Source organism: Pogona vitticeps, chromosome 9, assembly GCF_051106095.1.
Source record: "Pogona vitticeps strain Pit_001003342236 chromosome 9, PviZW2.1, whole genome shotgun sequence".
Classification (NCBI taxonomy): Eukaryota; Metazoa; Chordata; class Lepidosauria; order Squamata; family Agamidae; genus Pogona; species Pogona vitticeps.
In genome coordinates, this window is record NC_135791.1 from 687,474 (window position 1) to 714,964 (window position 27,491).

At 47.3% G+C, this 27,491-nt stretch overlaps 1 long non-coding RNA gene across 1 annotated transcript in view; it reads right to left on the reverse strand.

Moving 5' to 3' along the window:
• Positions 1 to 13,046: 13,046 nt before the first annotated feature.
• LOC144584283 (uncharacterized) overlaps positions 13,047 to 27,491 on the reverse strand; it is a 126,318-nt gene continuing 111,873 nt past the window's right edge. The window contains exon 2 of the long non-coding RNA XR_013538432.1: positions 13,047 to 13,159. This is a non-coding gene — a long non-coding RNA (uncharacterized LOC144584283). The remainder of the gene's footprint in view (positions 13,160 to 27,491) is intronic.

Below are 27,491 nucleotides of genomic sequence, written 5' to 3' on the forward strand. Positions count from 1 at the left end.
CCTCTCACCCACCATCTATAGCAGTCGGCCTCTAAGGTCTCAAGCCATGGCCTTGCCCCACTGAGAACTTTCGAGTGGACAAGGGAGAACTCCATTTACAGTGAGGAGAGAGAGAGAGAATGAGAACTAAAACCAGCACCATCAATATTTCTTCCATGCCGTGACTCTCTTGCCATTTTGGAGAGAGAGAGAGAGAGCACAACCTTGGCTCTGCATGAGAGTACCAGCTCTCCATTTTCTCTGGGGGCTTCATTTCCTCCACATTAAAAGCTGCATAGTCAAATCAAGCGCCTCAGTGGCCTTTTGCAAAAGGGCAACTCCTGCGTCAGTGCCGTCTTCTACCATTTCATGTCAAGAATCCCAGCAGGCAAGGGAAGTGGGTTTCCCAGGCCCTCAACCGTCTCCAACCTGCTGGGGCGCTGCTCAGCTTGCCAACTTCAGCCTTCAATGTGCAGGTGTTTGCCTTCAGAAACACTGGCATCCTTTCCAAAGCACTTCCTCCTTCTTGGAAGGGAAACAATGAGGTAGACCTGACTCTAACAGAATAGGTGAGGGGCTGGGTGGATAAAGAATCTGGTTCAGATTAGAAACCTGATACATTTCAGTCTGTCCAGAAACGCAACCCACCACCCTGACCAGAGCTAACAAATGTCTTTTAACTTCAGTGTCTCTTGGCATCCTTGGAAAAGCTGTCCTGTGTCTCTACTGTGTTTCCCCGAAAACAAGACTGGATCTTATATTAATTTTTGCTCCAAAAAAAGCAGTAAGTCTTATTTTCAGGGGATGTCTTATTTTTTTTCATGTACGGCAATCTACATTCATTCAAATACATTCATGTCATCTTCTGGTTGCCGCACAAGGGTGAAGGGAGGGGTTTCACTTCACTGGGGCTTATTTTTGGGGTAGGGCTTATATTATGAGCATCCTGAAAAATCATACTAGGGCTTATTTTCAGGTTAGGTCTTATTTTAGGGGAAACAGGGTACCATGTTAACACATACCACATGTCTTTCCCTCGGCCACCTTGAAACTCCAGCTCTGCAGTTCCAAGGTGATGAGAACGAGGAACTGGCATCCCAGCAGATCCAGCAACAGGCAAAGCTGGCAGCAGGAGCTCCACCAGCTCGTCATTCCGTTCCAAGAAAAAGCAGGACATGCCGTCCCACCAGAGACCAAGAGATATAGGTTTCAGGACCACGGCTAGCGATCGAGTGGCGGATCGATGCTGCCTGTGAAGCTGCTGAAACGTCGTTCTGGGGACAAGATTTTGAGTGCCCCACAACTCTTCATGAGTCCGGCTAGCGCAAAATTCAGGACGGCAGAGAGGAGAGGCAGGCAAGTTCAGGAATCACACTGGCCAGATGCTGTTGCCACGGGATCGCTTGGGGTCACTTTTGCTGTCAGCAAGTATTTTGCAGGTTTCTGAACTGCCATGTTCTCGGGGCCTCTGCTCCAAGCCTTGTGATTGGGTAAAAAGGCAGTTTGGTAAGTCCTTGTCAGATGGCTCAAGACGCGGCCTGGTGACACCACACCCTCAGCGGTCTCTGCCCGCCTGCACTGCCCAGTTTGCAAGTTAAATGACGACCATCCCCTGGCGTGCTATCCGGGTAGGATAATGAATATGGAACCTTTCTCCCCTTTTCTCCCCTTTTCAGTCTAAGTCTCCCATCAAGCTGAGAAGTCTCCCAGGTTTGCCTCTTCAATTAGAAGAGGAGCAGTGCTGAGAAACATCCCTTCTTAAGACCAGTCAGATGAAGAGAATACGAAGCTAGAGAGACCTTTTCAGGACAAGGCCACTTTTCACTCCCCACAACGTCCCTTGTGTGGCCCGACAGAAAGAGATTCCTCAGCCTTCTCTCAAAAGTCATCTCCTTGTTATGCCCAACACCTATATGAGAGGAGACACATGGAAAAAAGAAAACATTGATTACATGCTTAGATAAAGAATATGCTTGATGTTTGGGTGTCAAATGAAATGTAATTCTGAAAGATCTTTTTGCCCTTTGAATGATACATCATCCTTCAGAAATGCCACAAACTGCCCCATTATTAATGCAGTTTAGAATGAGTGGAATTGAAATGATAATGAGTTTCTAAATTAATATTGCAACTTCCCATTTCAGTATTTGATGAGCTGTATCAAAACTTCATTAAATCACTCTCTGTTTTGCCAGCTCTGGTTTATAATCAGGGCTGAGAGAGAGGAGCCTTTCTCCAGAAAACTAGCTGGGATCTAAGCCACATTTGGATGAGCTTGTATGCTTGATGGGCCCCAGTAATAGGCACAAATAAGGGAGTTAATGACGTGGTTTCCAAAATGTGACAATAGCACTTTTGATTGTTAAGTAAATATTGCATGCAGAATTACCAAGCTAACAAGATGCAGCTTTTGCTTTCTTGTTTGGGATCAAGGCACAGAAATTCTTTCTTTGCACTTCAGGGGCTGGGGCGGATCTCTGGTTTTGCATATGGGCCACTCCTGCTGCTGGTCTTGGTTTCACCACATCTGGAATTAATATAGGTTACATTTTACCACACAGACACAAGGAACATGGCTGTTGATTGAACTGGTGATTGTACAGAATCAGAAACAAATATGTTATTCAAACTGTTCCGAATTAAAACTTGGGAGGCTAAGAAACTATGGGGATTGTCCTGGTTGCTCTTTGGAATGAGAACCACATCTTCCAAGAATGTATTCTGGTATCTGGACCAAGGGGAGATAGTCACTCTGTGAAGCTACCTTACCTACCTGGACCTTTGGTCCACTCACATAAAAAGAGTGGACCAAAGGGAGATCTTTTTCACATAAAAAGAGGGCCGAATCCTGACAAGAACATCCTTCCCACCCCTGGTTTCTCCAAGTGCATCTCCAGTGAAGGCCGAGGCCCTCGTAATCACTCTCTCCAGCTTTAACCTATCTTGGGGAGGCTGAGCACTCTCTGTGAAAAGAGAAGGAACTAAGTTGTCAGCTGCAACGTGCATTCCACACCCCAAATGGCCACCCCTTATGACCTCCCCCCGTCCACATGGGACCCCGGAATCCCCCACCCCACCCTGTGTTGCAATCAGCTGCATAACAAACAGAAGGATGCAAAGTTGGGAAGATGATTGGAAGTGTCGTTTGCCACTCCTGACACAGGCGACTAACCAATTATGCACAGAATGATGGATATTCAGGCTGAGGCTTCCTGCCAGTGTCTAATGAGACTTGGTTCTCCAACCAAATTAAGCAGAAGACTTCCTAACAACATAACCGGCTAAGTTGCTTTTCTCTCTGTCTTGCCTTTTCCTTGCACAGAGGAGGTGGTCTCCATGCCTTTTCTAATCACAGCCTGCACAGTTGAAATCTGTCGGTGGATCAGTGCAACTGACAGCGTGCTTACACTAGCTCTGTTTCCACTCCACACACTTCAGACTGAAACATTTCTTGCACATTTCCCAGTCTTTCGAGGCCTTGACAGTGAACTTCGAAGTCATGTTATTTCATAGCCTTTTTTTTTCATTTGGCAAAACTGAACAAATGGCAGGTCCCTGTTGCTGCCCTTTTATAGATGGCAAAATGGGGCAGAAGGAGAGCCTTGCCCAGGAACAGCCGATGGCGGCAAACAAAGCTTTTGTCGCAAAGCAATCACTTTTGTGAACAGAATGTGTGTTTATTTCTAACCATTTCCTGCCTCTGGAGAAAAGCGTTGCCATTCAAAGGCTGATATCCTCTTGCTTAGGGTAGTAAGCTACATCCAGAGTAGACCCATTGCATCAGTGGAATTAAACAAAGGAGCTGGCTCACCAAAACCCCCACTGATTCGGTGCAACAGGATTTCAGCCAAAGAATTCCCAGTAATATGAAGCCTGTCTCTAATATCATGGGCAAATTTCTTCCGGGCTAATTCTCTGCTCCTTCTTCAGGCTAAGAAGGCAGATGCTTTTCCTGGAGCCTCCTTCTCCTCCTCCTCCTCCGAGGCTGAGCTGAGCTCGCTCACGTTCCACCGAGGCAGTGGTTAGGACGGCCCCTGTCAACAGCAATAAATCCTCGCGGTAACCTTAATGGCTAAGCAGTTTAAACTTGAAATTGCATAACTCAATGAAAAGGATCAAGCCAACTAACCTCATTTCCCGAGACCTACAATCGGGTGGAACACAGAAAATTAATTAGAGAGCAATTCCAACACTTGTAAAATAATTAATGAAGCCCCCAGCTGAGCAGGCCGGAACCCGTGTCTGGGATGGGTCTTTTTGTTTGTGGCGGGCAGGCCTATAATTAAGTTGTACGTGCTAAACTGGGATTACACCTAGGTTTATTAAATGAAGCAGGCCTTTCAAGGCCCAGCAATAGATGCAGCTAATTCATTTAAATTCTCATTTCAAGAGAGACATTTCATTTCAAGTTTGGTGCCTAATTACTTGGCCCAAACCCAAGTTCTCTGCCATTTTCAAATAAAGAGATGCTTTCAAACCTCAAACACCCTTTAATTTTCTTTTCTTTTAAATGCTAATAAAGACACAATCCATCAAAAAAAATAATAATAATCCCAGGAGGGTTTTTTTTAAAGAAAAGAAAAACAATTTCCTCCAAAATCTTTTAATATTTTTTGTCAAAGTTTTGTTTACAAGCCCATAAACGGGGATCTATACATATTCTGCAACCCTACGTCATTTAATCTTCATAATCTTTCTGTTGAAACTTCCTTGGAAAGAGAAATGATACATCAGTAAGATTAATGGGAGCATTTTCCGCACTTTGTCAGCCCTGGGCTTCCGTTTCCATTGCTTTGCACCCCTTCAGGAGAGCATCCGATGGCAGGTGGTGCAACCTGGAGTAGAAACCCAAGGCAAGCACTACCAGGCCAGGGAGAAGCGATGGCCTTCAAATCAGGCACCCGGGCAGCCTCTCCCTCCTCAACGCACCCTCTTTGAAAAGAAGGCTCGTCTGGTCCACATTTTGGCCTCTTGCTTCCTTGTGCTCAACAGGCAGTGCTGGCTGATGGGGTTAATCTCCCTCTTGTCCCTGGGTTGGGAGGGGGTGGGGGAGAGGTTGAACAATCCAGGATGCAAAACACAACAACAAAACCCGTGCTTGCCACAGCTCATGGATCAGTCAGATGATTATTCCATTCAGTGGTTGGCTTTAGTAAATCCCCCCAATCAAAATAGACAAAAGGTGTTTTTTCCCCCTTATATTTTAAAAAACCCATTAGGAGGTCTTAGAAGTCAGCTAGAGTGAGAATTCCACCACAGTTCAATTTAACAAGAATTTACCAAGATTGGGAAATCTTTCATATTTGAGGTGGAAAGAAGGGATTTAAAAAAAAACAAAGCGAGAGAAACATGACACAAAATCCGGATTTGAAGCCCTGGGTATTGATTCAACCCTCTTTCTGCTAGATCAAGGCTATTTTTCAGCCTGATGGGCTCTTGCTCTTTAAGAGCTAAACCTCTTTTGAAACCCCTCTCACCCATGACCTTAGAGAGGATGATTTCGCTCCTTATACCCCTAGGGACATGATTCCAGGGACCACAGACCTGCAGGCTATGAATAGTTCTATGTGCTGTTTTACTGACCCGCTCCCCCAAAATGTCTTTTTTTTAGGTGGATGAGCTGAGGGAGAGAAACAGAAAACCTATTAGCAACATTCCTCAACTATGCATGACTGATGCTGGAGACCAGAACCGGCTCAGCAGAGAGAAATTGCTGCCCCGACCCATCCTCTCCCCAGAAATGTTATGCTTTTGCTCCTGGGTGAAATGAGAGTGTTGGGCTTACGGTAAAAGCAGCCAGTCCTCTCCAAAAAGGGGGTGGGGGAGACACAATGAGAAAAGCAGTGAGGCAGGATTGAATGCTCCCCTTTCTGTGACAGAAAATGATGGTAAAGGAAGCCTCAGAATCATGCCCTCCCCTCCCACCCCTCCACATCACCTCCCCTTTGCAATCAGATGACTGGAGCCTTTAGGATGGAAGGAGGAAAGTGCCTGCACCCTCAACTCCCTCTTCCCCATATACCTAGAGCAGCTCCAAAAATAAACCAAAGGTTTGGGAAAAGTCCAAAAAGGTTCAGGAACCCATTAAAAGAAGCCGGACAAAATGAGATGAAAGAAGGTGGTTTGCATTTTTTTTGTGGGGGGGGAAGCATCCATTCAGATCTATACTGAACAGGGAATGTACCGGGACATCATGTCCAGTCCAGAAGAGCCCAGAGACATCGCAGTGGGAACCAAGCCTTTTTTTAAAAAATGTAGGCAATGGTTCAATGGACAATTTTTCGCTATGTTGGATTTTGTCCTTCAGTTTTCACACTGAATTTGTGTGGATTTCCTGAGGTCATTTCCTTGTAGGATTACGGGATGCTTATTCTCTTGGTCTCCCTTTGTGGGCCTTTTTCTTTCCTTTTTTAGCTTCATCTCATCATCCCATCATATTAAAAACCAAACAAACCAGAACGCAGAGCAATCTGGGTTCAACACCTGGCGCCACCTGACATGTGTGAGGGGTGTTTTCCGTCGGCAATTAATAAATCTCACCTCTTTGGGAATCTAGGAATTTCAGAGCTGTCAGAGCTTGTCAGCAGAACGAAACGATGCAGATCAGACATCCATTTCCACAATTCGAGAAAATAATTCCATTGGATTAGGAGCCCCCAGCGTGTCATGTAGAGAGGAGTCAAACTATCATCACGTGCGCCAAGAGGCACCAGCCGGCGTGGTCGGGGCATTTAGGTCAAGGTGAAAGATGCCGTTTGTCCCTCAAAAGTAAGGGAAGAAAAGGAGGGTGCCACAGAAACACACTTACACACTTACACACACACACACACACACACACACACACACACACAGAGAGAGAGAGAGAGAGAGAGAGAGAGAGAGAGAGAGAAGAGAGAGAGAGGAGCTAAGCCTCAAAATGACATGAAGTATATAAAGACCTTTAAGAAGAATAACACCACCAAAAATTTCTACCGCTTGAAGGGTTTGGAAAGAACTTTTTATGGGGGTGCCAGTGACAAAGGATGACAAACTATAATTTAAATTTGCTGAAATGTCTGAACTAGCAGAACGTGTTCCATGGGGGAGCAGAGCTATGCAAAAGACATAACTCCCATTTAAAACTCCGTCAGCATCTTTTCTCTGAGTCAGGAAACCATCCTGTATATCCTTAGTCCATTGGTGGTTTCAGTTCAGTGGGTGGCTTGGAGTTACATTCGGGCAATGGCCGGGTGTACTGATTCACGGAGGCTATTGTGGTTGGGATTAACCATTGAATTTAGGTCTAAAGGAAGAAAGACACGTTACAGGTGATTTGTCACTGGAAGACAGAAATCCATAACTGTTGTGAGTAGCAGAGATCATGGATAAGCCATCGCAAACACAGAGAATTCTTTTAAAAATGCAAGAAGATTTTTCACCCCTTGCCCTCTCCTGCTTTGGAAAAGCTTGGTCTGCTTTTTGATTAAACCTCAGGACTTAATAAGAGATCTCTTTAGTGTCTTATCTCTATAGCACAAAAGCACAAAAGCACTGCATCTCTCCAGCACTAGGCATGCTTTCATCATCCTACCGCAAGGCAGTTTTCTTGGTCCCTTCCACGGTTCCAGAACGGCTCGGAGACCTATCCTTTTGCTCCTTATAGATCCCTGCAATCCATCAGAAGTAGCCTTCAGACAGCAGAGGCACCCACGCAGACCCCAGGCTCAACAAAGGCTATTTAGCTCACTGCTCTCAACCCCACGCCTGATTATGTTTGCTGATTCTCCGGCATATTTGCAGTCTGGAGCATCAGTCTGCAAACCCACACAATAAGAAGCGACACCACTAAGCTGTTTGAGGGGAAACGGCCATTTTTCATCCGTGGCATTAGCGTTCTTAATGTGACACCTTTCCTGTCGAGAAGCCCCCCTTGAGTTCTTACAAACAGCTCCCTGGCTGAGCAATCTTGCTCTCTAATTTAGAGTTTAAGTGTATTTACTAGGAGATCACCCCTAAAGAATACCATTTACCAAACTGACAAACCCCAAATTGAATTTCAGCTTCGGCTACTGTATGTCAATGACAGGAGCCGCAATCAGACGGGGTGTGTGTGTGTGTGACTGCTGAGCCTGCATTTCAAATGCAGGGAAACCATCCACAGCCAGAGTGGGGTTTGCATTTCTTCCCCCCCCCCCTTTGGTTGGAAAAGTTTAAATGTGCAAGCTTTAAAAATGGGAGTTGCTGAAATGGCACTCTTTTTAAACAGCACAACCTCCGTCTTGAAGACGGCAGCTTGGAGAAAAGGGCATTGGGTCTCTCTGGGCACACTGCCTCCAGACTTTCCCCGATATTTCCAAAAATAGCTTTCTTATATTTGGCTGCGTAATTCCAAGCACGAGAGATGCTCTTCTCCTCAGATTGGAATGCAGTCCTGTAGCTGAATTAGTAAATATTAGCACGGGTGGAAAATAATAGCCGGCACTAATACCCATTTGAATGTTCGGAATCCCAAGGGCTCCTGCCCATACTGTCTCCTAGCAGGAGGTGCTCCACCAGTGGCACCTTTGCCACCCGTGGGGGATACAGAGAGAGCCAAGGTGGGTGCAGGGCGGCACTTTTCCCGGCCACTGCTCAGAATCTGCTCTCTCTCACCATCCCCACAGCACCAGACGACCACCAGTGAGGAACGCCGCATCTGCCCCTGGTGTCACACCTGTGTCAGGTGCAACCCCCCCTGCTTCCCTGCTCAGCAAAGCCAGAGGGTTAGATCTGAATTGCCCCTGAATTGCCCCTTAGATCTCCTGTGGGATTAAAAACAGAGGAATGGAAAGGAGAAACAACAATGAAGGTAAGGAAGGGATGCCAGCAAAGGGGGGGGGAGAGAGAAACACTGGTAAAATGAGTGGCAACAAAGCACTTTGCCAACACCGTCCCTTTGGTCTGGGCAGGATTAACAGGCTGTCTTGTCCGACCCTTGGCCCATCTCATCTCGGAATGTGCCAGCCACCCGTCCCAGGGAGCAGCGGCCTCTCCTCTGGAGCTTGAGCGTGGCTGCCTTTTCCAGGGAAGGAGACCCTGGAACCCCCAGCACAGAAAATCGGGAATGCTGTTGAATATTAAGAAGACCACAGTCAAGAACTGCAGAAGAATCACACAACTTCAACGCTGACAGTGAAGACATTGAAAGGGAGGAAGATATTTGACACCCTGGCGCCTCATCATCAATACAAACAGAGGCTGCAGCCAAGAAATCAAAAGAAAATGGAGGCTCGGAAGGGCGGCAAAGAAAGAATTAGAAAAGTTCATCAAGTGTCAGGAGGTGTCTCTGGAGACCAAAACCATCCTCACTCTTGTATCCTTGATCACCACATTTCAGCGTGAAAGTCGGACTGTGAGGAAAACTGGCCAGAAAAATATGGTGTTTTCCAAAGATGAGATGTCAGAAAGAGATTTACACACACCACAAGCCCCAAGAATGGGCTAGATCAAATGAAATGCAAACTCTTCTCTAGAAGAAAAATAAAAATAAAAGAACAGCGACACTGGGGCTATTGTTACCTTGGGGACATCGTGAGAAGACAAGACTCGCTGGAAAAGACAGCAATTGTTGGAAAAGCTGAATGCAGCAGGAAAAGAGGAAGACTGAACATGAGATGGGCGGACTCAATAAGGGACCACAGCTTTTCATTTCCAAGACTTGAGCAGGACTGTTCATAGGATGGTTCCTAGTTGACATAGCTTGGAAGCCATTTGACAGCACAGAACACCAATAATAACAAATCCTTTCTCCTGTCTGCCCCCACACACACACAAAAAAAGGCTAGGCAGGGGCTAACCACCTACAGAGGCAAAGCAGTGCGTGGATTGCAGTTCCCATGTAAAACAGGGTGTCAGTGTGCCAAGTTATAAGCAAATTTCCTGACAAGCAATTCCTGCAACCTGACAGCGCCGGAAACACCTTTCTTACAAGCTGTTGGCAGCCGGGAGCCCCTTCTTTTCCCTCCTCACACATCAAGGAGACAGTGTCTCAGGGACTTGCATCTCACCTCCTCCTCCTCACCAGACTGTTCGCGTTTCTGGAGAGCCACCTGCCTGCCTTGCTCCGCCGCATCCTTTCTTGCATCCTCTGGCGAGCCACGGGAGGGGGCCCGGCTGCCCTTTTACCTGTTGCAACCTCACTGTGATGAATTCCAAGCGCAGCCTCCACAACTGTTGCACCAGACGGTTGCGTAGTCACCCTGCAAATCCCAGAAGAGGCTGTCTGCGTGATCTGGAGGCTGGTCGCATTAGAAACTGGGCTTCTGGGAGACCAACAAGGGGCCTCTTGGGGGGGGGTCTCAGGAGGCAGAGATCCAAATCAAGAGGGCTGCCTGGCATGTCTTTCTCTCCCCACATCAAAAGGGGCTGGTGATGGCCAGAAAGGAGACAGAAGCTGGTAACAGCAATCCCCCACACCCTCATTCCTAAGACCGAGGGCATGGTTACATCTGGAGAAAAGGGCACAGTTGTATTTGAATTGGCTTTAGCATGTTTGAAATCAATTTTTTCAAAGATGACTACACAACACACATGGAAGTGTGGATTTTTCTTTTTTTTGTATGGGAATTTTTTTTGTTGGAATGCAAGGTATTTTATTTTGCTGCAAGAGGGTCATTTATTTTCAATCACTTCTGAAATCAATTTATTTTCAGTCATTTTGGCATATGTGAACACTTCTCTTGGTGTAAATTGTGTCTGTGGGGTTTGCCACTCACTGGTGTGCCTTCTCTGCTCCCTCTCCTTCGCCACCCTCTCTCTCTCTCTCTCTCTCTCTCACTCTCTCTGTGTGTGTGTGTGTGTGTGTGTGTCCCTCCCTCCCTCCTTTGAAGACTAGTCAATGTTTCTGGTCAGTTTTAGCTTGGGCTCCACGTTGCTCTCCTTTCCCCCCCCCATCTGTCATTCTGTACTAGTGCTATGCCAGATTATAAAAATTGTAAATACAGTGGTGCCTCGATTTATGAATTTAATTGGTTCCGGAACTCCGGTCGTAACTTGAAATGGTCATATGTTGAAGCACCACTGTATATATATTTAAAAATAACACCTTAGCAGCAGTGGCTAGAGGCTGTGAGAGGCAGCCAGCATGAGGGCAGGCAGATGCAGGAAAAAGCCTCAAATGCAGCAATTCTAAAAGCTTGTGTAGCCCCCCACCCCTGTTGCTGAATACACAATACAGCTTAAAATGGATTAACATGTTTTCCCAAGAGGACACACACAGAGAGACCAGACCTCAAGCTATGTGACTACCATGCAACTTTAGACCAAAATTTAAAACCGGATCTTTCCACCGATTCATTTCAATGATGCAACAGCGCCCTGACATTCTGCCACAGGCCTGTTCAAACAAAGCAGAGATGAGGCAGCCGAGAGCTGCTTATTGTTCCAGTGACCTCCCTTTTGTTTCCGTTCAACAGACTTTTCACAAAGCCACAGATCACAGTCTTTATCTCATTTCCCTCAGCCCCCACACCTGCAATTTGAATTGCAAATATGGTGGCCTAAATATTGCACTCCATGGGGTTTGAAGAAGTGGACTGCCACCCATGGAAGCGCATATGGAAATAAAGCTGTGAGCAGTAAGGCTTTGTCCTTTCTAAGGGTACTTTCAAAAGCCTCCGAGAGAAACAAACACATCCCCTAACGTGTCAAAAAACCAGAACAGACTCTAGCCACCCTCTGGATATCCTGACCCTGTCGCCTGAGGATGATTTTCAGTCCAGCCATCTGGACATCCAGGAGGGCTGGCCCAGAGCGTCGCCCAGAACGCTTGCATTGGCGGCCTGAAAGATCTGCAAGGCCGTTGTCTTCAGAGTGGACGGCCACCACCCCTTGCCTTTTCTGCTGGGTAGTACCGGGCCTGCAGACCCGCACATACGCATGCACACACGCACAGACAGAGTGTAATTCCTCTCCCACCTTTCACAAGCCTTTGTTTCACTTGGCACTGATAGTTCCTTAGCAACAAGTAACATGTGCCGAATAGCAGAACTGTTAAACCTACAAGATAATTTTAAAAGCCGGACTGTTATCAGCACCTTGTTCTGCTGGTAGATATAAAGGGCCCCATAAAGGCTTACTGCAGGCTCATGCAAAAGAGATTACGCTGTCTTTATTTCTTTTGTTGAGTTCCTCGCAAATCCAGAATAATTGATGGCTCGGAATAATATCCTGGGGATTGCTGGGCTCCCCTAAAAGCTGGGTTGAGGACCCAAAAAGGATGTCTTTCAAACACTTCCCTCCCACTAAAGGCCAAAGCCATTTGTGACACTCTCTCTGCTGCTGGAAACTTTGCATTCAACTGGGAACTGCCCGAGATAGGGAGATTCGTTTGGCCAGAGCTGAGCACCTCACTTCCCAAAAGGATGTTCTTTCATTGCTTCTTGCCATTATTAGGAGGGGGGGGGAACTAACTGCAGAATTCATCGCTCCTTGGGTTACTCACTGCTTTTAAAAAGCCTTTGGACAGATAGAACCATACAAGCCAAGGCTTAGGGGGCAACAGAGGGCAGGCATTGCCGGAGCAGCGAGAAAGCCTGCAGGGCTGCTTGTGACTGGAGCAGCCGCCTCCTCCCAAAAAATGGGGGCGAGGCCCCTTAAGACGGGAAGGAGGAGAGAAGCAGTAGCAGCCACCGCCATGGTGGGGATGGCCGTAAAATTCCCCCAATATGTCCACAGGGGTTCAGCTGTCCTCAGTTCGGCTGACCTTGGTTTGGCTGAGGCTCCTGGTTTGCCTTCACTTTAAACATAACTCGTTTTATTTAGATTTTTTAAATCGTTTGTTCTCATTGTTCAGAAATCCCAGGCACAGACAATCAAAATCATAAAAACATTGACTTGTATTATATATAACAAATACGTTTTAACCAAAAAACTAAGTATCTGTTAAATATCGGTGCAGTATATATGCTGTTCCTAATATGCTGGGGAGGGGGATTGAGCTCTGATGGTGTTATTTCTGAGATCTGGAACTGCTTACAGTACAATACTATGTGAAATTTCTTCACATTGCTCCCAAAGTTCCAATGTCTGTCTGTCTGTCTGTCTGTCTGTCTGTCTGTCTGTCTGTCTCTCTCTCTCTCTCTCTCTCTCTCTCTCTCTCTCTCTATCTATCTATCTATCTATCTATCTATCTATCTATCTATCTATCTATCTATCTATCTATCTATCTATCTATCTATCTATCTATCTATCTATCTATCTAATTTGGGACCTCTCTCTCTCTCTCTCTCTCTCTCTCTCTCTCATGGTTCAACCAGCACTGATGATGTCAACACTTCCCGTGAATGAACAACCCACACATATTAATGCAGCGCAGGCGGTACAGGAGGCGGGCAGCGCCAGGCGAGGCCGTCTGAGGCTGCTGGTCTCCTTGCAGCTCTCAGGTGCCTAGCCAGCCAGGGGAATGATGAGTGCCGCAGCCTCAAAGCCCGGGCGGCAGCCAGCCTGACCCGACCCGTCCTCTAAATCCGCCCCAACTCGGAGCTAGTCCGGATGGCCTTCCTCGTCCCCATCCTATGTTTCCTGCACAGGCGGCTTGTCTCAAAAACAAACGACCACCTGACTCCGCTCACTGCCTGTGACATTGGGTCTAAAATGGCAGCACCCCCCTCTCCCGACCCCCTCCCTTCCCCCCTCCCTTTGGCAATAATGCAATATACTTTTTTTTCCACAAGATCATTTTCAAAGGTAACTGCTTATAATAATACAATTTATTCTTTATGGCTGCAAGGCAAGGCGCGCTCTAAATGAGGCATGTCTTCCATTAGAACCCTACAGAAACAAACTAATAGGCTGCAGAGAAAGCCATTTGTAAGTGTTCCTATAATTCACATGATTCATTAAACAGAGATGGAAAATGATAGCATTTTCCTCTGGAAAAAAAAATCCTTATGGAATTACATGCTGCGATCACTTAGCTCAACTCTTTTATTGAGTAAGCATCTTGTCCTGCTGATGTGGAGATTATGAAGGCCTGGAGATATGAAGGCTGTCGTTTGCTAAATTTAGACATTTTTGTCCCATTCACTTCTCCTCCCCTGCCTCGAAGACCGACTGACATTTTTGTCTGCTCATGAGGTCTCAGAAGGTAGCCACTTGCCCAATGTCCATGCTGAAACCCAGCCATGGGGAGGGGGGGGCATCTGAAATCCCTGGATGTGTAAATGTCACTGGGAGATGATGAAGAAACTGCAAGAGAAGAAGAAACCAAGAAAGAGACCTTGGGGGCCAAGCTGGATGCTGCAGATACAACAACATTTTGGCTAAAATTGTGCTTCGGCTCCAGAGACAAAACACAATGAAGAAAACAGGCTTGAAAACAAAGCCTGTGTTTACATCCAGATGACCAATTGCAAAATGGGAGCAGCTCATGTGTAGACTATCAGATGCTTACAACACTCAAGGCGTTCCCTGCTGTGATGAGTTGCTAATGACCTCCATCATGTGCAATTTGACCCCTCTGTTTCCATGCCCTAATCAGACACCCTAATACTCATCCTGCTCAGACTGGCAATTATTTGGCCAATCAGTGGTTCAAGACAGAGAGACCACCGGATCTGCTGAGATGACTCCACTCTTAACTCTGCTGGTGGATTTGGTGAATTTGCTAAGAAACAGCGGTTAGGCCCCTTGAAACGCTGGAGCCTCTCGAAATTGATCAGGTCTTTGCAGTTCTGCTCTTGGGTTGGCTCAGCTCTGGGTGGTCCACTGCTGATGGCCGTGCGCTTACCCTCTTCTGCCTATTTGGTGAGCAATTGATAAATGAACCTGTGCAAGGATGTTTTTTAAAAATTTTTTCCCTGGAAATGGCCCGCTGAGATGCTTCAACGAACGCTCTTACTCAGCCAATATATATAAAAAATAAAAAATTAAGAATAATTTGCCTACCTTTTGTCTCTTCAGTTGGGCTCCCAACAGCAGCGGAAAATTACCATGCCAACTGCGTAGTTGTATGAAAAGGTTTTGAATTAGCCGGGTACAGCTACTGGGAGATGAGAATTTGCAGTGTGTGATGATTTAGCAGAGTGACTGGCAGGCCATTCTTCCCACGTGTCATTTTCAAGCTTGCACGCACGCACGCACGCACGCACGCACGCACGCACGAACACACACACACACACACACACACACACACACACACACACACACACACACACACACGTATACAAAGGGAACTGAGTAAGACTGGAGCCATGCCAACATGAGGGGCCCAAGGCATCAAGGTGCCGTGGGAAGCATCCAGACATTCCTGAGTGAAGCAGTTCATTGGGCAAACCAAACCAGAGCCAAGGTGGGAGGACGTGGAATGAGAAACAATATTCAGAGTGCAGGAACCAGGCAGCCCAGACACCAGCGACCCAGGACCTCTGCGCAGTAGTTGGCCTCAAATATAGGAGCCCAGATCAATGGGTTTCTGAACTGCAGATCAAGACAGATGTAAACTCCATATACTCGACGGGGCTTCTAAAGCAAGAGGCAGCCACTGAGTTTTTGGCTCATACAACAGATTGGTAAAAGAAAAGTAAAAAGGGGGAAATTTTGTAGCACTTAAATGGAGCTATTTCATCACGAGCTTTCATGGAAATATACTTCTCAAAGTGCTCCAATGTATTGCTTCCCATCACCACCTTTTTTTCTCCCCTTTTGCTGACATGCTGAGACAGACTAACATGGAAACATGACACCACACACACACACACACGGACACACACAGACACACAGACACACAGACACAGACACAGACACAGACACACACACGCACACACGCACACACACACACACACACACTTTCAGTAGATGAAGAACTTTTTCTGCTCAAATGCTTTCACGAAGAGGCAGGGTGGAGGGTGATGCAGGGAGAAAACACCCAAGCTTGTAACAATCCACTGACTTCGAAAAGATAAAAAGAGCTCAGTCGAGCGTTACAAAAATGGAAAAGAGTTTAGCAAAATCTTGGCCCCACTGGCACACTGAAACGGTTTTCATATTACCACCCAATGTTTCAAAACAAGAACCCAGGCTCCTTCCAGCACAGCGGAAAAGTAACAAGCTTGTGGGTCAGTGCACACGGAATTTTCCCTGGGCTCCTGTGCTGAGGAAGCCGCTCGCATGAAATCCCTGAGCCCGGCACTTCCATTCTCGCTCACCGAGTGCTCAACAGCCTTCTCCAGGTGTTGCTCTGTTTTTTGCACCTGGGAGAAAAGCCTCCATCCCAGGGTGCATCTTGTACCCTCCCCGGCATTTCCATTTTTGAAACGAGTGCTTACCATTTTTCCACTGTTGTGGGTCCATGAGAGAAGGACCTGCATGTTCAGCATCGCTTTCAAGCCCCTCAGGTGGTAAGGGCAGAAAGGGACAGGGTGGCAGGTTCAGGACAGAGGGAGCATGAGAGGATCACCTGTTAGTAGCGCGCACGCGAGCGCCCACACACACACACAGCTGCACCCCATACTGCTCCATCGGGGCCTCAGCAAGGGTTTTCAAACCTCAGGGAAGCTGCTCTACATTGGCAAGGTGGCCACAGATCATTGAGAAAAGCATTCTCCAATGGGCATGGCTAACCCCATGAACAGTGGTGGTAAGGCTTCACCATTGCTCTCTGGGGACTGAGCACAGCCCTGTTGTCCGGTTTTCAGTGAAAACATTCATGCCTCGGATTCTTTGCTTAACGTTCTCAGGAGGGCTGGCAACAGTTAAAGCAAGTAGCAGACAAAGTAGAGGAACAGCAGAAGAGAGAGTAAGGGGGGAGAAGGGTAGAAAGGCAGTCCAAGTGTCCATCAGGACCAAATCACCTGGTGGAAGCCCGTTGGAGAAGGTGCCCCATGATCTCCCTTAAAAATACATCCCACGGCCTGGCCACAGCAGCCTTAATCCAACATCTAGTCCCAGCTAAAACGGAATCACCCACATTTCATATGGGGGGGTCGCCATCTTACAAAAAAAGGGGGGTGTCTTGCAGCCTCTTGGAGCTAAACCAGTTTTACTCGGCTGCTGCATTTCCCCTCTATGGAGTGTTTTTAAAATAAAGGAACTTCTTTCCCCAAGACAGCAACTTTCCTCCGAGAATCCAATTTTGCCCAAATTCAAGGCTTCAATAAGTACAGTAAAATGCTCTCTGTGCAGATGGCGCAGTGCAACTTAGCACCATCAAAAAGCCATTTGCAGGAGGAAGGCAATGGAGAACAGGAGGAAAGCAACCTAGGGAAGGGGGGAGAGCCACCAGCATCAACATGACAGCTCTCTGACTGTATTCTCTTTGGAAATGAGGACCGAAACTTTGGACACAAGGGCCGGAAACCATGAGTCTCCGATATACCGTTGCAAGACACAGCTGGCACCCAGTAAGCCTGCCCTGGAGTCCTGGAAAGATCATTGATACCAAGCCTTCTAAAGTCCCTAAGGCAGCATTTGCCAGAGAGAGGGAAGCAGGGAAGGCCGACCTAGTGAGGAGGAAAAGAAGAGGCTGTTTCTAATCAGCAATGCTTGCCTGATGAAGGAAGCAAGGCTTTCTGTTCAATTCCGGCAAGGCCGGCTCTCAGCGGAGGCCTCCTCGGCCAATGTTGGGGGCACCGGCACCTCCCTCTTCCGGCTTGATTCACAGCTTTGGGGCATTGAACACCCACTTTGCCAAGCCTGTGCCGAGGAGATGGAGCAGATCCTGGGAGAGGCAAGGAAATGGGTTCTAGTTCCCTGCACAGGGAAGGCCGTGTGACCCATTTCCATCACAGTGTGCTTGTGTATATATATGTGTGTGTGTGTGTGTGTGTGTGTGTGTGTGTGTGTGTGTGTTTGTGTGTGTGCAGTGCCAGCCAGCTGGGGAGGAAGACCACTGGGAGAGAGCAGCATCCCCCTCTGCCCTCGAAAACAGACCCCTCGAAGCAGAAGAGGTGGAGAAATACTGGGGAGCTGGAGCTGAGCCGGAGGTGTTTGGCAGTGTTTCATGAATTGTTTTGAAATTTATTGATGTCAGTCTGTATTCCTCACCTTCTCTTAAAAATCCATTTTTCTTTCCATAAACAAACAAACAAACAAAAACACCTCAGACTCGCACGATTAAGCTAGCGCCATTTCCCTCTGAAACGTGAACAATCACATCCAAGCTACCTCCGATCATTTCCTCCCGCAGCACTGTTTGGACTTCCAGGCCCTGGGGACCGCGTGCCTCTGGCCGGACACCCACTCTTTGGATGCCGGACCGCCTGGAACTCACCCTCGGCTTCCTTGGCATGTCAGCCACTTCAGGGACTCTGGAGCAGAAAACTCATGGGTAAGTTCACACAGGGAGTCCACCATAGCAATGACTGCAAAAAGAGGGTGTGTTTTTCAGAGCCTGTGACATGATGATTATTATTTTATCTCCTGAGCACAGGAAGTGCCTAATCAGCGCAGCCTGGGAAACTGATTTGAAAAATTGATGAACTGAGCCTTAAAAGAGAAGTACAGGAAAGCTCTGGCCTGCCTAGACTTTGAATGAGCTATTTATCATGAGCTATTGAACGGACGGATGCTCTAGGCTGGGCGGGAGTGCATCCCGCCTGATAAGGGTCTGTTGCTCAGCCATGATGGGAGGCCGACTGAAGCCCTATTTGGTCGTTATTGACCCCCCCCGTGTGGTCAATAGATTTGGAGGAGGAGAGCATCCTGCCTGGCCCGGCCCTCGCCATTGCTTGCTCCAGGCAAACGAGGAGAGGATCACAGAGTGCTGATTTCTTGGTTTCATAGAGAGCGAGAGAGAGCGAGTGGGTCATCTAGAAAGCCTAAACCACCTCTACAATTCTGGGCACATTTCCCCCCCCCAACAGGATTCTGGTCCAGATGATGGAGCTTCATCTCTTAATAACAGGCTTTTTAGCATTGTTGGGTTTTTGTTTGTTTGCTTGTTTTGTTTTGTTTTGGTCCTGAAGAAATTCTTTTGTACCTCTTCGGCAGAATGCAAAAGCTAACTGGGCATCCATGAAGAATGAGAGTCCTGGCCAGCAGTTCTGCGCTGCAACTTGAGATTTAGATGCAGTTGAGTGTGTGGGACCAGCCATAGCAACAGACAGGTCCAGAATCACCTGCTTCGTATCCTGAAAGTGGGAAACTGAGAGTACAAATTAGTTGCACTCACACAACCATACACCACATTGCAGGTAAAACAAATGGAGGTGTGGGGTTGGGTGTGGGAATCTAACAATTGTTTTGTGGGTTTTTTACCCCTAGTTCTGACTCTGAAGAAGAAGGTGGAATGAAAGGAGGTGAGTGTAAAATACAGATAAGAAAGCTGAACTCCATCTGTCCGTCTTATCAGCCCTCCCTATTTTCCACTGCAAGAACATGTAATTTTGTGCCTTAATCATATAAGTTGGAGTGACAGCTGCCACGTTGCAGGGAATGGTTTGCTGGAACCGCCCGTCCCCCCTTCCCACACAGCTTCCATGCCTGCATCTAAAATGGAATCTGCTTTGCCATTTGCTTCTTCTAATCTTCATAATGTGCCTGGCATCTGAAAACAGTTGTGAGTCATAAATGTGCCAGTGGAAGCAATGTGTTAAAATATTTGTTGATTTTAAGATATAATATCTCTTCCTTTGTTTCCTCTCTCTCTCTCTCTCTCTCTCTCTTGTCTCAACCATCTTTAAGGGGGGAGGAAAGGATTTTAGTTTTTTAAAAGAACACGATAGTTATTGTTAGCTTTGTTATTTTCCTCCAAAACACAAAGCTGCTACAAGCAGGCCATGCTTTGCATGTCTTGGACATGTGAAAGATTCATACGAGATCTGATTCAAAAAGATCCAGGAGTAAGCAACCTTTCCCTCTAATCTAGATTGTGTTTTTTTTTTTTTTAAACTTTCTGGAAATCCTGTAGTGTCCTCTGAGACACTACACATCCTGAGCTTCTCTGCCTTTGGTCAGAACATACATAGATGTGCACGCATTCTTTCTGTGTGCACGCACACAAACACACACACATACACAAACACATCTGTGCCCATACGTTCCATATTTTGCACCTTAAAGGTTTCCCTTGACCTTGAGTTCAGTCGTGTCCAACTCTAGGGCGCGGTGCTCATCCCCGTTTCCAAGCCGTAGAGCCAGCGTTTGTCCGTAGACCGTTTCTATGGTCACGTGGCTAGTGCGACTAGACATGGAATGCTGTTACCTTTCCACCGAGGTAGTACCTATTTATCTACTCGCATTTTTACATGCTTTCGAACGGCTAGGTTGGCAGGAGCTGGGACAAATGATGGGAGCTCCCTCCATCGCGTGGATTCGATCTTACGATGGCTGGTCTTCTGACCTTGCAGCACAGAGGCTTCTGCAGTTTAACCTGCAGCGTCACCATGTCCCTGCAATTGTAACTAGGATTGGCTAAAATAGCCCTTTGCTCTTATGCTCTACCTCTAAGCGAAAAGGCAGAAGAAGGGGGCGACCCCGCCTGCTGGCAGCTGCTGCTTCCTGCCAGGAGTGCCTGCCCGCCACTGGAACAGAATGCAGCTACTCCCTTAAACAGAAGTTTCCCACAGCTCCCCCCCCCCATTAAAAAATATGTGGTCGAGTGAAGAAGAGGGCCCTTGTGAAGGAAGAGCCACACGGAGTGGCCTTGGGAAACAAAGCAAGTCTTTTCCGAAGGAGCCTCTGTCTGGTTATCCCTGTCCAAATGCCTGTCTTAGAAAGCAAGTCGCACCTTGCAAGGAGAGCTCCTTTTGACGAATGGCAGGAAACTGAACTGCTCCGAGCACAGCTTTAAAAGCCCAATAATTATTACTTGGAAACTTGATTGAGGGTAAATGAGGGCATGTTTGTTTCTTTCTGCACACAGACACATGCCCCGGGGGGAAAATTTGATCGATGTTTTGTCAAACTCAGCCTGGCAAACAAAGGAGATGAAGATCGGTCCCTGCGATGGGGCTTCCTGTACTCCTCAAAACACGCTCAAGGCCCCAAATAGCATGAACTGTGCATCATAAATGCATGGGCAAGAAGTAGCTCCAGCAAAGTTTGAGGCCCATCAAGACCTACCTTGGCACAGGTAAAGAGAGAGCGAGAGAGAGAGAGAGAGATGGCAGCTAGATGAAGGAATAGAAAACGCTCTGGGGACCCAATTTGGGAACCACTGTCCTAAAGGAATGAGAGAAGACTCCTTCAGGTTTCACAGATTCTGGCCTTCCACCTCTTTTTCCTTCTTGAAAGGTGGAATTTTGTAGGCCAGTACCTTATCTCCAGCCCCAACTCCCACTGGATCAATCGCTGAATGGTAAGTCAACAGTTACAGAAATCAGCTTGACCTCCCTACAAATCTCAGGCCAGCTTTTTCAAGCTACCCGCACCTTATTAGACAACTGCGATTTTTAAAAACTGTACACTCATTGTTCGCTTCACTCCCTTTCTTTCAAACTCACCGTGAGCAAAACAGGCAGGCCTCCCTGCCCAATCGGGGCATCGCCCTCTGTTCTCTATATTGTCCTCACAGGTGTGTCCCAGGCTTGCCCTGTAACTCCGGATAATACAGTATAATTGCACCTGTTGCTGTTAATTCATGTTTCCTCCTTCCCGTTTTTCAGAGCGGTGAGCTCGTTAGCTCTCTTTTGATAAGGCAATGGTGGCGATAAAGAATGAAAAGTACCATAGAAGAACTTCGCTAAAACGAGCTTCCTTATGAGTTAAACAACACTGACTCTGAGCATCTGGATTTGGGTCCTGGGGACGAATGCCCCTGGGTTTTAAGTGCTTGGTGGAAATTTCCCTTTGTGGGCCTTGACTTATGGGGCAGGTGCATGTGAAGCTTCAAGGAGTTCTGAAGGGGCTCAAACGAGGAGATCATCTCGGAAGGACAAAGGGGCCAAAAACTGATGGCCAACGCAGAGGAGAAGAGGGTCTTCTTGACCAGGGGAGGGCAGGTGATTTTCTGACTGGTACCATCGTGACCCTGGCTGCCCAAAAGGGGGTTTCTATAATCTTGGCACTGCGGGAACGAGAGCAGCTCTTTCTGCAGACAGATCGCTGTCTTTCCAACCTGCGATTCCTCCCTCTGTGGACGCCGAGAATGGAGAGCAACGTCATTGTAAAATATTCATAGGCAGCTGCTCTACCGCATTTCATCTCAGTGTCAGTCTAAACCGTGGCTGGCCTATAATTAAATCATTTATGTTTCAGATGCTTAACAGGGTGTTTTAAATGTTTGGGTCTTGTAAATGATGTTTATTTATGGGGAGCTAATGAAGTGTTCAGCCAGTGGGGTCTCAAAGCCTATCCAAAGGGCCAGCCGGGGCCTCCTCCACTTGTGACTCTTCCTTCATGCCATTTTGATGAGGAACAGAGAACATCATCTGCAAAGAAATAAAAATACAGCCAAGGTTGACGTGATCTGGGAAAGAAGCTGCAAAACAGGACTTCTGTAGGTTTTGTGCAGCTCTGTAGAAAGCAGGGCCGGGTTAATCTCCCCCCCCCACTTTGGCTCAAAACCCAGGCTGGGTTAAGGGGATAACCCACTCCCCCAGTTTTGATGGGAGGTGCCACCCCGTTCAGTTCATGAGACAGCCTTGGCAAAGGGTAAGGGCCAGATGGGATGCTAAGGAAAACACGTTTCCTCTAACTCATGCTTTCTTCCTCTCCCATCATCATTTTCTGAGATAAAATCATGGCAAGCACACTTGCAAAAGTGGCCTGTATTTGCCTTGCAATGATCAATCCTGAAACAAAGCATCCTTGAATGCAGGCAATGGAGGTGAGAAACCCTTGTGACAGGATAAACATATTCCACAATCTTGAGGAGCACCATGTCTAAACGCAGACTAAGCATATAATTTAGTCCGACTGTAAAAGGTAAATGGAAACTTGTTTGTAAGGTTTATATGCCTCTATCCATTTTAAAGTGTTTTTCTTATGACAAAAACGTAAACCATGGATTAAGGTACCAAACCACGCCAACCCTCCATATATCATGTAGCTTAGTTTCCATGTCTGGGGAGCCCAAAGGATGGGCCCCTGCCCCATCTCTCTAAGCACAGAGTACAAAAGAGAGATCTCGGGGCAGCTTGAAATAGCCAGACTCTTTCAGTCCATCACAATCAAACAGCCATGTTGGGCCATCAACTATCATCCAGGCTAAGGTATCCTGTGAGATTGTTCTATGGCTACAGTGTGGTAAAAGCACACTTAATTCATTATTGTTTAGAACTGGTAACGTACATCAGTTAAAGCATAGGGTTAAGAGAGACCTGGATTCCATTCCATCATGGCGTTTTCTGAGGGGCCTTGAGTCCATTAAACCACCTCCACATCATTGTGGAGAGCAGAGAGAGTGGGGATCAATGTAAAAGTACTCTGAATAACTGGAAGCTGTGTGGTGCAGTGGTTAAAGTGGCAATCAAGGACCACGGAGATGTAGGCTCCAATCTCTGCTGAGCAATGATGACGGCTCAGTAACTTTGGACCAGTCATGAAGGGTCCTACCTTACAGGGTTCTTCTGGGGCTGAAATGGCTCCACTGCAACCCCACAGGCCATCCTGAGCACCTCAGAGGAAGAGTGAGAGGAAGAAGGGGGGGGGAAACCCATGAAAGAGTTGCAGGCATGTTATCGGGGGGGGGGCAGGACGGCTGCTCTCTGTTTGAATGAAACAAAGAGGAGGAAACAAGAGAAGAAGGGCGGGCCTCCTAACCTGAACGAAATCAGCTTCCAAAGGAATTGCCACAATTAATTAGCTTGACGAAGGTGTTTTGCATCTGCCGACAGCCTGCTGTTCTGTGAGCCTTCATTCCTTCCCTGGAAAAGAAAAGCTCTCCCATTTCCAGGCGATCAGTGTCCAGATGGTCTTTTCCATTGCCAACTCCAGCTCTTGAATTCATGGCGTCCTCCACCTCCTGAAGCTTTGCAGGATGTAAATCCTGGATGCCATCCTAAATTATCCGAACATTTTGCAAGTCGGTGTGTCTAAAAATAAAGGAGTAGAACAGGACATTCTCCGGGCCGGGGCAAGTTGGCGATGGACTGTTCCTGACCTCCAGCTCCTTCTCACCTTCCGGAATGTTATTTAGCAAACATCTTTGAAAGAGGGATGAAAAGTGGCAGGAAAAAACAATACAGAGAAGCATACCTTTATGTTTGCCACCTGCATACTTTAACCCGCTGGGGTATTTTTTGGAGACAGACTGAAAAAGGCACTGCAACATAGAGGCCGAGAGCAGAGATTTCTGTGGAATTCCAAGAGATTCAACAGCCTCTGGCTAGGTCTGGAATGCTAAACATGGTGCCTTCGGATTCCACCTCCGTCGAGAGGTGCTCTGTTCTCACCTAAACACAGAGGAGTGGGTCCCTCTTCCCTGCTTTCAAACTCACCAAAGTATGCGGTCGTTTTGTTCTATTTCCTCATCAGAGCACATTCTTTTTTTTTTTCCTTTTGGCTTGTTTTTCTTTTCTTTTTCAAAAAGTGTGATTCATCGGTGAGGAAACTCATAAACATGTTTGCGTACAAGTTTGGATGCGATTCTTTTAATGTCACATACAATTTCTGCATACGTGCCCCAAACTTCACTCACGCACATACATTTTCAATTGGAGAAATGTGGCACAACAATATAAAAGAATCGTGGCCCGGTGCTTCAGAAATCAGTTCGGGAAGTGTGAATTAGGTTTCTGGGCATTAAAATGCAAGCCAGAGGAATCTCTCCCTGGTGAGCCCTCAGCCCTAGATTTGCAGCGCGGGAACAAGGCAATACGGAGGCAACTTGGAACGCTCAGAAGAGCCTCATAAACCTCAGGTTGTGGCAGGATGGCCCCTTTGGGGTACAAGCTGTTGATCAACAGCTTGCAAAATGATTCCGTTGGAAACTGGGGCCTTCTTGTGCCATAGCCCTGGTAGCTGCTCTTAAAAATATCCTTGGTACTTTCAGCACAAGATAGTCCAAAGGCATCCCTCCATGGTGGGGGTCCAGGACTGGATTCTCCCATGCAATCCTGCTTGGGTTCTCTTAGGTGCCCCTCTCCTTCTTTCAGTTCATAGCGTTGCAAGCCACCTTTGAGTCCCATTTCTGGAGAGGAAGGAGGTGACCCATAAATCCATGCCAGGCAAACAAGTCTCATAAAATGACCAACAGATTTTGGGCTGGGTCAGATAGCTTGATCTTTGTGCACCAGGCAGGTTGTCCCACCCTTCTACCATCCCAGATTAGGGCTGGGTCTGGGTGGTTTTTTTCCTACTCCTGCCAACTTGTGCAGCTTCTGGGAGTTAAAAGAAAGCTGAAGAAGGAAGCAGGCAGGACTGGATGGTGCTGGGTCCTCTCCGGGTGCTGTCGCCAAAGCAGCTTTACAGCCAAGTTAATAATGTGGAAAATATAGGACAGCACATTTGACAATGAACAGCTTCCATTTGCTTAAAAGGGATTCCGTCTTTTATGGGCACCCTTCCCCTTCCTTACCGCCCTCTTTCAAAAGAATGGCTGCAATCAGTTCTGCACATTTCTCCTAAATCACAATTAGATGCCAGGGCCCGGCGGAAGGGATTATGGCTGCCATAACTCTTTGGGGTTATGCTTTTCCTGGGGATATTGTCTCTCCTTCGAGGTAGACGACAGAGTTCGCTCGGAGTCTTCCCCAGGCATGGCACTGGGGCCCCTTAGGTGGCTTCTCCATGCCGAAGCAGACAGGGTGGGACCCTTTTTTGCTTGGGAGATCGTAATCCCTGTTTTTTTTTGGGGGGGGAGCAAGTATGCACACACACCAACCACATCTTTCCACCACTGGCTAGTCTTCAGAGACCCTTCCTGAGAGGGCAGCCGCTAAAAGGTCATGCCTTGGCATGGGCTATTGATGCTGAACGTTGGGCATCGGATCCAAAACTCATGACAAAAAGTGGCTTCCCCTTTAAGGCTTTGGCTCAGTTTTCATTTTAGAACATTTCCTTTCCACCTGTACTTCGAGGAGAGGAGGCTGGAGAACAGGTGTCTGTTGTTCTGTGCCGTTGTGTTGCCTCTGACTTCTGGCGATCCTATGAGTGAGCGATCTCCAAAATGCTCTGTTCTCAACGATCTGGCTCAGGTCTTGTAAACTGAAGCTGTTGCCTTCCTTTAGGGAGACAACCCATCTCATATCTGGTCTTCCTCTTTTCCTGCTGCCTCCCACCTTTGACCTTCCCCCTTCCACCATGACTGCCCTTTCCAGGGAGTCTTCCCTTCTCATGATGTGCCCAAAGGAGGGCTTTGCCCAGTCCTGAATTGAAACAGGCATGCGAGAGGGTAGTGAGAAGGGCCGTCGGGGTCTAGACCAGAGGTCACTAGGTAGCTATCCCGTCCCTCAGGGAGTGATGGCAGGTTGAAGGCTAGGCTTGGGGTCAGGGTTGGCCACCTTATGTGTTTGATCTCAATTTCCTGATGGCAAAGTCATAAAAATGGAATTGGAAGGAGAAGGAACATCCGAGGAAGAGGAGCGAGTGGGATGGGGAGAGCTGTCTGTGCGAGGCGAATTGTGACAGGACAGCATCATAAATGGCTGGAGGAAGACAGACTGGTGTGTGTGTGTGTGTGTGTGTGTGTGTGTGTGTGTGTGTGTGTGTTTAATGGTTAACAATGGTTAGCATTCTCAGTCAGGAAGATGGAAACGTGAGTTGTAATCCTGCCTTAGGGGGATTTTTTGTCTTTTCAGTCCAATCCCTTCACAAATTAAATTATTTTCAATGAAAGCGCCATCTATACACTCACAGCCCTGTTCAGCTTTGCATTTGAAAGAGAATCCTGGTGAGCAGCAATTCAAAGTGTTTCCGAATGTAAGAACCTTGCTAGGCAGGAAGGCTCATTTCGAGGCACCCCTGCTGGAGGGGGGGGGTCCCTCGTGTAAACCCTCTCAGGGACTCATCCACACATGTCATGTCCTGCAGCAGGAGGCTTCTCCTCCTCGCCTGGTGTCTGGCAGCTGGATGGTGTGAACAGGCTCTACGGAAAAGCATGGGCTGCGCCCTGAGAGCATGGACCGTTTGCCCAGGCAAAGAAATACACGTTCAGTGGGTTTTGCGGTAACTGGGCAGGCTTCTAAGGACACTGAAACCAGGTTCACAGCATCTGTCGGTGAACCCAGTGCTGGTATTCAGCACAGAATGTCTTCAGAGGACCTCCTTTCCTCAATTATGAAGTTAGGTTTTAGATATCATAAATAGTGGTTGTTGTGGGTTTTCCGGGCTCTTTGGCAGTGCTCTGAAGGCGGTTCTTCCTAACATTTCACCAGTCTCTGTGGCCATGGGCATCTTCAGAGGACAGCACTCTTCAGAGCACAGAGTGCTGTCCTCTGAAGGTGCCGGCCACAGAGACCGGCAAAACATTAGGAAGAACAACCTTCAGAACAAAGAGCCAAAGAGCCCGGAAAACCCACAACAACCATTAGATCCCAGCCATGAAAGCCTTCGCAAATACATAATAAATAGTGTTTCCTGGTTACTTTCAACGCCTTCCATTAACCAAGAAATATTCTTTGGTTTAATCTTTTAGATTTCCAACATGTAATATCAAAATTGGTCACTAGAAGGAA